This window comes from Pteropus vampyrus, unplaced genomic scaffold, assembly GCF_000151845.1.
Source record: "Pteropus vampyrus isolate Shadow unplaced genomic scaffold, Pvam_2.0 Scaffold77, whole genome shotgun sequence".
NCBI lineage: Eukaryota > Metazoa > Chordata > Mammalia > Chiroptera > Pteropodidae > Pteropus > Pteropus vampyrus.
The window spans coordinates 3,658,527-3,668,808 of record NW_011888858.1 but is presented as its reverse complement, the minus strand read 5'-3'; positions in this window follow the sequence as shown (position 1 = coordinate 3,668,808).

The window sequence follows — 10,282 nt, the reverse complement described above, 5'->3', positions numbered from 1 at the left end:
CACCATTTATTATCACATTAAAACCTGTGATTAAAGTACAGACTTCCATACTCCCCTAAAGATCCTGTTTCAGCGTGTTTGAAGTGGGGCTGATGTATCACAGCACATGGCCAGCTTTTTCCAGTGTTTCTCCTACAACCACCGTGAGCCATATGACCCAGGATATTTTACATTTTTAATGAAATGCTCTTTCCTGATAAAAAACATGGTTCTGATTTCCCAGTAGCTCAAAGCACTAGAAGGTAGATTCCATACACCTTTGATAGGCTGAGATTACAGAGCTGCACTGTCCAATACAGTGGCCAGACCAATGGAGCAAGTGAGGACTTAAAATGTGGCTAGCTGGATTTGAGATGTGCTGGAAGAATAAGATATGCATCGAATTTCAAAGATTTTATTATAAAAAATGAATGTAAAATATCTAATTAATCATTTTTGTATTGATTACACGTTGAAATGATAGTATTTTGAATATAATGGGTTAAAGAAAATATATTATTAAAATTAATTTCATCTATTTCTTTTTGCTTTTTTAAAAATGTGGCTACTAGAAAATTGAAAATTACATGTATGACTTGCATTATTCTTCTATTGGATGGCATTGCTATTGAGCATAAGGCAATTTTTTTGAGAGAACAACATGCCCTTGGGATAGACCACCAACACGGATTATGAAATAGTAGCCTTATAAAGTGACTGATGTAACCTTACTTGTCTTGACTAAACTCCAGCTTTCATTTTCCATTTTAACTGGTAGAATTTACAGGTGAAGGCTTGAGAAAGCATTGGGTAGACAATGGGAAAGTCTTATTTCCTAAATCAATGGGTCTCTCCTTAGTGCACTTCTCCTGCCTGGTTCCAGCTGCTATTTAAAAGTAGAGAAGCATTACCCAGTCTTGTTATAGACTCAGGCTTTCCCATTCTCTCTACATACTTCTCATTCATTGTGTTGCCCATTGGTAACATTGGTAGCCCAATATCAGGCTGACCTCTTGATGATATGACAGCTATGAAATTAGGAAAAAAATATGTTTTTTCAATAAAAATATCCATTACAGGGGAAGGTGTGGTGAGATTGGGACACTTCTATGTCATTGGCAGTAGCGAAAATTATAACCCTTTGGAAACCAGGATGACATCATGTTTCAAGAAAGAGCCATAAAAGATGTTCTTACTCTTTGATTCAGTAAAACCACTCATGGAAATCTGTCTGAAGGAAACATAACAGAGAGCAAGATAAATGTATAAAGATATTCAATGTAGTATTACCTACACTACAAAATTAGTAGCCATTTTAAATTCCTAATTATTGAGGAACAGCTGAGAAAATTATACTGCAACAATTCAATATAATAATATGCATTCATTCACATTTATAATTATCAAGACTATATAGCAACATAGAAAAATGTTTACATGATAATGTTAGATTTTATAAAATAGAACACATAAATTACATGTAGATAGATTGTGATTGCACAATCACAATTTCGCATGCATATAGAAAACTTAGAAGAAATGAACAAAAATAAAATCTCTGTTTTAAAGTTATTAAAAAATGAATCAGAGCATTTAAATTAGGAGATCATGTTTTTTGGGGGGACCCAAAGATGGGTTTCCACAGTGCCCAAAATCAAGTGAAAATATATAACATTTTGTGTGGCTGAACACAAAATGAATTTGTTTGAGAAGTGGAAGCATAGTTTTCATGATTTTCTCAGAGGAGTTTGATTATAACCTCTCTCCCAAGTAAAGAACTTCAATAGCTTAATGATTGTGCTATTATTTTATTGTTTTAATACTAAAAGAAAGTTAGGTATCTCCTCTTCAGGAGTATACTTCAATGTGAATTCATCAGTGGGCTTGAGAAAGAATAAGAGCCCTTAGGTAAGTACAGGTCTGACCCTGGTTGAACTTGGAGAAGTAGGAAACTGTCAGGAGCCTCCATATCTTTGATTCAGTAAAACCACTGATGGGAATCTGTCTGAAGGAAACACAACAGAAGCAAGATAAATGTATAAAGATATTCAACATAGTGTTATCTACACTACAAAATTAGTAGCCATTTTAAACTCCTACCTCTGATCCCACCCTAACCCCATTCCTTCCATCTAAAGTGCCCAGTGCTTCTCCCTGTTACTATCCACTCCCCTTCCCTTCCTCTTTCACTACTCCTCTGAAATGTTCCTACCAGGCCAACTCGCCCAACTTCAGGCCTTTCTAGTCCTTCATAAGCAAAAATAAGAACAAAACATACAAACAAAAAAACAGATAGAGACAGACAATAGGTGGGTGGTTACCAGAAAGAAAGTGGGGTGAAGGGAAGGCAACATGGGTAAAGGGGGTCAAATGTATGGTGACAGATGCAAACTAGACTTTTGGTGGTAAGCAAGATTCAGTACATACAGATGTGGAACTATAATGTTGCATACCTGGAACTTACATAATGTTATACACCAATGTTACCTCAATAATAAAAAAAAGAAACACTTTTGTGTTGGTGGGTTACCTACCAGAGAATCTTTGCCTTTCAACAGGTGCTTTGGATGAATGACACATTAACCCAGCGGTGGTCTAACACAGGTAGGTATTCAGATACTAGGTCAGCACCGGGGACAGATCTGTAGGAGTACCAGCTGCTCTACATCCCTCAGACCACATCACAGCTGCCTACTTCACCCTCCACATGCTGCCATTTGAAGGATTCGTGACATTCGAGGGACATTAGTCCATGAGTCCTAGGCATTGTTTTATCTCTTCTGGGCCAATAAAAGAAAACTCAAGTCAGGGTTATTTTAAAAGACTCCTTAAAACTAAAATCTGGCAAAGATCTTAGCGTTGAGGCAAGATTTAGGTGTGTGTGTGTGTTAATCTTCACAATTTCATTCAGTAGGTACTATTTTTAACCTTCATTTGATAGATGAGTGTGTGTGTATGTGTGTGTGTGTGTGTGTGTTTCCATCTACCATGACAGTGTCTGGATTCAGTCACTCTCTGCCATTTGAAGGATTCGTGACATTCGAGGGACATTAGTCCATGAGTCCTAGGCATTGTTTTATCTCTTCTGGGCCAATAAAAGAAAACTCAAGTCAGGGTTATTTTAAAAGACTCCTTAAAACTAAAATCTGGCAAAGATCTTAGCGTTGAGGCAAGATTTAGGTGTGTGTGTGTGTTAATCTTCACAATTTCATTCAGTAGGTACTATTTTTAACCTTCATTTGATAGATGAGTGTGTGTGTATGTGTGTGTGTGTGTGTGTTTCCATCTACCATGACAGTGTCTGGATTCAGTCACTCTCCACCCCACTCTTCCTCCCTTAGTCCAACACATTATGGCGGGTTTGGGAATAGTTTGCTTTTTTGGTGGGAAAGGTTTTTCTTTTTTTTTTTTTTGCTGAGATTCTCCCAATACCCCACACACTCTCCTAGGCTTCCTTGAACTGCAGTCTTGTCCTAATTCATTAGAATAAGACTTCTTTAATGCTTTCTATTTAGTCTAGTTGCCTGCAAGATTAGATGTTCTGTAATGGACATCTATAAATGAACTGAATAAAAAGAAAAATAAATTAACTTTTTAAACAAGTAGCTCAGTGGCCCCCACCCCTTAAAAATTGCCACCAGCTTTATCCAGTGCTCACTTATTAACGGCCTTACTTCCCAGCACATTTTTTCCCTTGACATTTTGGTGAAAGCTTTTTTTCTTTTTTTTCCCTCCTATTCCAATCTAACATTTACGCCTTTAATTTTTCTGTCAGACCTTTTTCTCTGGAAACCTTTAAGCTAACCAGGTACAGCAATTATTATTTCTTTTGCTTCATGTATATAAGCCCTGCCCCCTTTTCTAATCACAGACTCACCAGAGAGCTTTTCAGGAGGAGGAGCCCCACCCCTCCAAAAAATATTCTGGACAGTTTCCTCTTTCCTATCCCTAAGCATCTCCCAGAAATGACAAAATGACATTATACTTTTCTTCAAGACTCACTTTCATGTACCACTGTGGCAAGATTTAAAATGTTCTTCAGGTCTGGCTTAACTCACTGTAATCTAACTTGATAGTCTTCCATCAGATAGCAGTGGGGATTTGGGTAACTTGTCATCATCACCTTGAGGATCCCTGATTGCGTGAGAAGCAACGGATCTTGCTTGTTAAGAGGGTAGATTGTAGTGTAACAGAGAGACTGTAGGTTGGATCAAACCCCGGCCCCTTCCTAGCTATAGGGTCTTTGAAGAAAACCAAGGCCCAGTTTCCCCATTTGAAAAAAATGTACATAACAATGGTGTCTATTTCATAAGTACACACATTGCATATTTGACCCAGATCAATTGTTATGACCAAATATCTCTTCTCCCTTTTATCCTCGATAATAGAATCTTGGATTTTTAGCTGGGTTCTTGGCTGTCTGGAATAAAGATTATATTTTCCAGTCTCTTTGGCACCTAAGTGTGGTCATTGGACTAAGTTCTGGCCAAAGAAATATGAGTGGAAGAGATGTGTGTAATTTTCTGGAACTATATTTAAAATAAGGCTTGCTTTTCTTTATCCTTTGTCCTTTGGGATACAATGGTGGGAGCTCCTGCAGCCATCTTGGACAATGAGACTGAAGGAATGAAATCCACACGTGACATTTTAACGAACTAAAAAGAGCTCAAGCACCTAACATAATGGAGTACCATAACTGCCCTGGACTCTGTCTTCAGATATTGGCAGGGGAGAGAGGAATACATTTTATCTTATTCAAGGATTATCATGTTCTTTTTCTGTTGCTTGCAGCCAAATCTTATCCTAAACAGGAGCCACACATAAAAATCGCTTCATACATGATAATTGTTATTTAAGCCATCACCTATGTATTTTGGAAAACCTCTTCTCACCCAACCTCACTCCATTCCACAACATTTCAGAAATTGCAGGTGCATCTTCTGTAATTCTGACGTTTATTGAGTTAACGATGGCCCACGCAAAGTAACAAGTGCCTTACATAGAACATCTCATTTAATCTTCACAACTCCATTCAGTAGGTACTATTTTTAACCTTCATTTGATAGATGAGTGTCTTAATTTTTAGGACTGCCATAACAAAATACTACAGATTGGATGGCTTAAATAACAGAAATTAATTTGCTCACAATTCTGGAGGATGGAAGTCCAAGATCAGGTTTGGTTTCTTCTGAGGACTCTCCTATTGGCTTGCAGATGGCTTCTCTCTAGCTACCTCTTCACTTGTTCTTTCCTCTGTGCCTACACATCCCTTGTATCTCTTTTTTTGTTTGTTTAAATTTCCTCATTTTGTAAAGACATCAGTGCGATTGGATTAGGGCCCATTCTTATGGCCTCATTTTAGCTAAATCATCTTTTTAAAAGGTCCTAGCTCCAAATACAGTCATATTCTGAGGCTGTTTGAGTTTCAACATATGAATTTGGGGGGAACACAATTCGGCCCATAAAATAAGGAAACTGAGTCAAAGAGAAATTAAATAACTTTCCCCAAAACACACAGGAAGTAGAAGAGATGGGTTTCAAACAAAGGACGACTTCTTCCCAAGTCCATGAAATCAAACATGGCAATATGCTGCTTTCCATTTCATGTTATCATCCATAACATATTTAACCTGACAATAAGCCCCCAGTTTCCAGAATTCTGCACATTTAATTGTCTAAGTTACATTTAATCTGTAAGCACAGATTTGAGCTTTTGGGGGCAGCTTAATGTAATTGCCCTACTCTTTTAACTTAACCCCTAGTTGTCACCTGCTAATTTTACTGGAAGCCTTTGTCCCGTGTTACTACAAAGGGCCTGGTTACTTTGCTCAGCTCTCAGGGAAATGTGTCCACTTGAACACTCTGCCCTTCCCACCAGCTGGCATTCCCAATGTTATGGGAAGAGGCCTAACCACTATGCCAAACAAAAGCTACAGGCTTCTTTCGTACTGTCCAACCTGTATCTCCATATGGGGTGACCCTGGAAGCCTGTAACATTCTCAAACTCCAAGTCTCAAATCCTACCTTCAACATAAATGTCATCAGCAGGAGGCAGGTGCCATTATTATGTACACAGCCCACTGGGCCCTGGGTACTGCCCTATACCACTGATCTCTTCCTCCTTTCTTGTTGTTTCCCTCTAGGCTCTTGGCTTCTGTCAGCCCACTGCATGTGCCCATCATGGATCATTGCCCTGGCACCTCCCTGAGCACAGATCTCCTTGGAATCTCTGTCGCTTTCATTGCCACAGTTTTCTCCAATGTCATATCCTGCTGATCTTAGAAATGGAGAACATAGTTATTGACCTAGGGGCTTAAAAGGCAAGGAGAGCTCTGCTTTCAGCTCAATCATAAGTACAAAGTTAAATAAAAATAGCTAATACTAAGTATTCAATATATATTAATTCAATTAATGTTCACAATAACCCTATCTCTCCCCTTCTACAGAGGAGAAAAGTATAGCAAAGAGATTAGGGAACTTGCCCATGGCCACGCAGCAGGCACAAGGCAGAGCAAGGACATAAACCTATATAGTTTGTCTATAGAACTCATGCTCTTAACCACTATGCATGGGCTCCATGTATCACAATTTAATACCTCTTTTTCCCCTGGCAGCACAGAGATCTAGACACATACACAAATACACATCCTAATGATTGGCCTTGGATGAGTCCAAAAGGAACCTCTGCACCTAATTTGTCAAAAAGTTTGACAAATACAAGTAATGTACCATCACTTTCTATCTCATAATTGGCAAAGCAAGGGGTGTCCCCAAGGTCCTAGAACCATTCTAGGCACTTTCCCATAAATTATCTCATTTATCCTTGCAACAACATTCTCTTTTTTCTTCTTTTTTAACAATATTCTGAAGTAGGCATTTTATCTCCATTTTACAATTAAGAAAACTGAGGCTCAGAGGGATAAAGCAACTTGCCCTAAGTAACACAACGAAGAATGGGTGGAGCCAAGATTTGGACAAAACAATTTCTCTACAACGAGGTGTACCTGGTGATAAATTAGGTGAGCCCACATTCCTCTTGCTACACCCGCTGCCTTACTACTTACTGTGAATGCTGTGGAATTCTGAACAGGGGTAGTCAAAGTGGAATAACAAAAGTGTCCAGAGTTAGCTTAAAGAAAATATGGCATTTATATTAGATTTAAAGTCCACATTATTGTTTAGTACAAGCATTAAAAAAAAAAAAATGAATTCCAAAATAAACTCCGGCTAATCTCTCAAGTCCCACCGACCACTCCACCTCTTGCTTGCCAAAACACATTGAACGAAGAAACTCAACCTGAAATGTCTCCAAACTATTTGTGCTTGAAGTCAAATCCATAAAATCTGCATTTACGAAAACCCTTTCTCTGAAAATGTATTAATAATGTATGGCCAGAACTTGCAGACAATGCGATCATTATGGGGATTTGTAGCCAAAGCATTCCATTTTGTGGAAGTTTGATTTTTGCACAGTGATAACATTTTTGTACAATTTTTAAGGAAGGCAGATGTTCTTCTATTTGCTGATTCTTCATGGCCCAAAAGCCAACAATGATTTAAACACAAATTGCTTTCGATCTTCTCAAGTACTTCATTTTTATGATAAAGGGACTTGCTGCTCAAACGATCTGTCATTCAAGTAGGAAAGCCCATATGTTGGACCTAGTCGGATTGGTTCACGGTGTTAAACCCCTGACAGCAGTTTAAGGAGCTGAGTTGTGAAGATAGAGAGCAGCAGTGGTGGGACTTAAAGAATTCTGGAGAGCATCTCTTTAGGAAAAGCCCAATATACAAGAATTCTAACCAACAAAGCAGGTAAATAAGGAACGATTTCCTACTGTGTTCCAGTGGTGGTGTGGAAGATACAGACCTTAGAGATTCTAATGCAGATACTGCTACTTATCAGCCATGAGCCATTGGACAAGCTACTTAAACACTCTGAAACCAGTCCTATTTTCTGGGCATACTCAATACTTACGTTTTAGGCTGTTATGAGAACTAGTATAGTGTCTAGCACAAGACAAATATGGAAATTATTTTTCAGGCTTTTAATGTGTAAGATCAAATCTTTCAGACTTAATTTTAAATTTGAATTTTTAATAATTTTCCACCTAAAAGGGCAAAATCTTAATTTATATGCATTTCTCTAGGGACATATCTGTTAATCAAAATAAAAAGAGAATTCCTGAAAGTCTACAACAGATACCAGGAATATCTGATATCCTAATCTCAATTTTAGGTGGTTGCCACTGGAATAACTCTGGGTCAGCTGGCTGTGTTTGCTATTTCCTGCCAAAGACTTTTGGGGCTGTGGGTTTCACTCACTATGAGATAAACAGATTACCCCTTCCACCTCCTCATTATATACTGCCAAGAAGAAAATGTGGGTTGCCCATAGTCATTACTCAGTTCAATTCAATAATTATGGACAAGGCAATAAAGATACAAACATGAAGGAGACATGATCTCTGCTCTTGAGGAGCTCACAGCCTTATGGGGAGACAGATGGATAAATAGAGAATTTTGTGTGAGCTGGTCAACTCTGTGACTGGCATGTGAACATGGAGGATTATGTACCTGGAAGAGTTAGAAACAACATTCTATAGATGATGTCTGAGCTAAATTTGGAAGAATCCATCCACCCATCCAACCATTTATCCATCCATCTATCCATCCATCCATCCATCTATCCATCCATCCATCCATCCATCCATCCATCCATCCATCCATCCATCCATCCATCCATCCATCTATCCATCCATCTATCCATTCATCCATCCATCCATCTATATTTCCACACATCCATCCCTTTATTCAGCAAATACATGTTAAGTGTATACTATGTGCCAAATGTTGCTCTAAGCATTGTGATTAGAGTGGTGAACAAGCAGATAAGGTCTCTACTCTCATGGAAACCATATTCTGCTGAAGAGAAACAAAAAATCAATATGTAAATAAATGTATAAATAGCTTCAGGCATCAAGGCAAATAGTAAGAAGAAAATGGGGAGTGATGGGATGTTGAGAGCACGTAGCTAGAGAAGACTATTTTATTTTTTTGTTTTAAACATTTTTAATTTGCTAGATTATTTAGACTTAACATTTTGAATTTTATCACCCACCTGAATTTCCTCTTTATGACTTGTATCATCAATTTTCCAAATATAGTCTTAATATTTTTCTTGTATATACCCTTTGTTTTTCCTTAATCACATTTTTAAATTTATTTTTTATTGAAGTAACATTGGTTTATACCACTACAAGTTTCAGGTGTGCAACATTGTAATCTGACATCTGTATATACTGCGTAGTGCTCACCACCAAAAGTCTAGTTTCCATCCATCATCATACAATTGACCTCCTTTACTCATTTCATCCTCCCTCCACATCTCCCACCCTCACTCCCAGCTATCTCCATTGGGAAACACCAATCTGTTATCTGCCTCTATAAGTCTGATTTTTTTATTGTTGTTTTTTTGTTTGTTTTGCTTTCATATTTCTCATATGAGTGAAATCATACTGTATTTGTCTTTTTTCCATCTCACTTAATTCACTTAGCATAATACCCTCAAGATCCATCCACGTTTGGAGGAGGCTATTTTAGAAAAGTTTCCCAGAGGAAACATCAAGTCAAGATCAGAATAATGGAATGGAGACTAATCATACAAAGATCCAGAGTTAGAGCACTAGGCAGAAGAAATGAGTAAAGTCTCTAAGATAAGAACTAACTGAGTCTAATCATAAACAAAACAAAGATTAAAAACCCCAACCAGAAGCCAGTGTGGCTAAAGGCCAGTGAGAGAAAGGGGATGGTTGGAGACGAAGTCAGAGAGGAAGAAATGGGAAGCTACTGGGAGAGGGGGGTTATCTGACTTCCGGCTTTTATGATAGCAGAAGGAGTTGGACAGCAGAAGTCCAGAAGAAGACAATTCTAGGCAGAGGTGTTGCACGCCCCCTTCCACGAGTGTGCCTCTTCTGGTCCCTGTTGCCCTAGTGCCCTACTCCCTCCTCCCTCCCTCCTTCCCATCACAGCAGTACTATTGAGATAGGCATGAGGTCAGGGTCAGTGTACACAATCAGGAACCTAACAGATGCCATTCCTTGGCAGCATTTTATGGTTAACCCCTCCTACTTCTAGAAATGCTAACCCAATTGCTAGACCCTTGTGGAAAAAAACAAGACCTCGTATGTGCATGGCATTCCTACAGTTTTTGCAGGGCCTTCATGATGATTATTTGATTTTACCCTGGGCGGTAAAAATGTCAGGAATTTTTTTTATCTCCATGTGACAGATGAGGAAATTG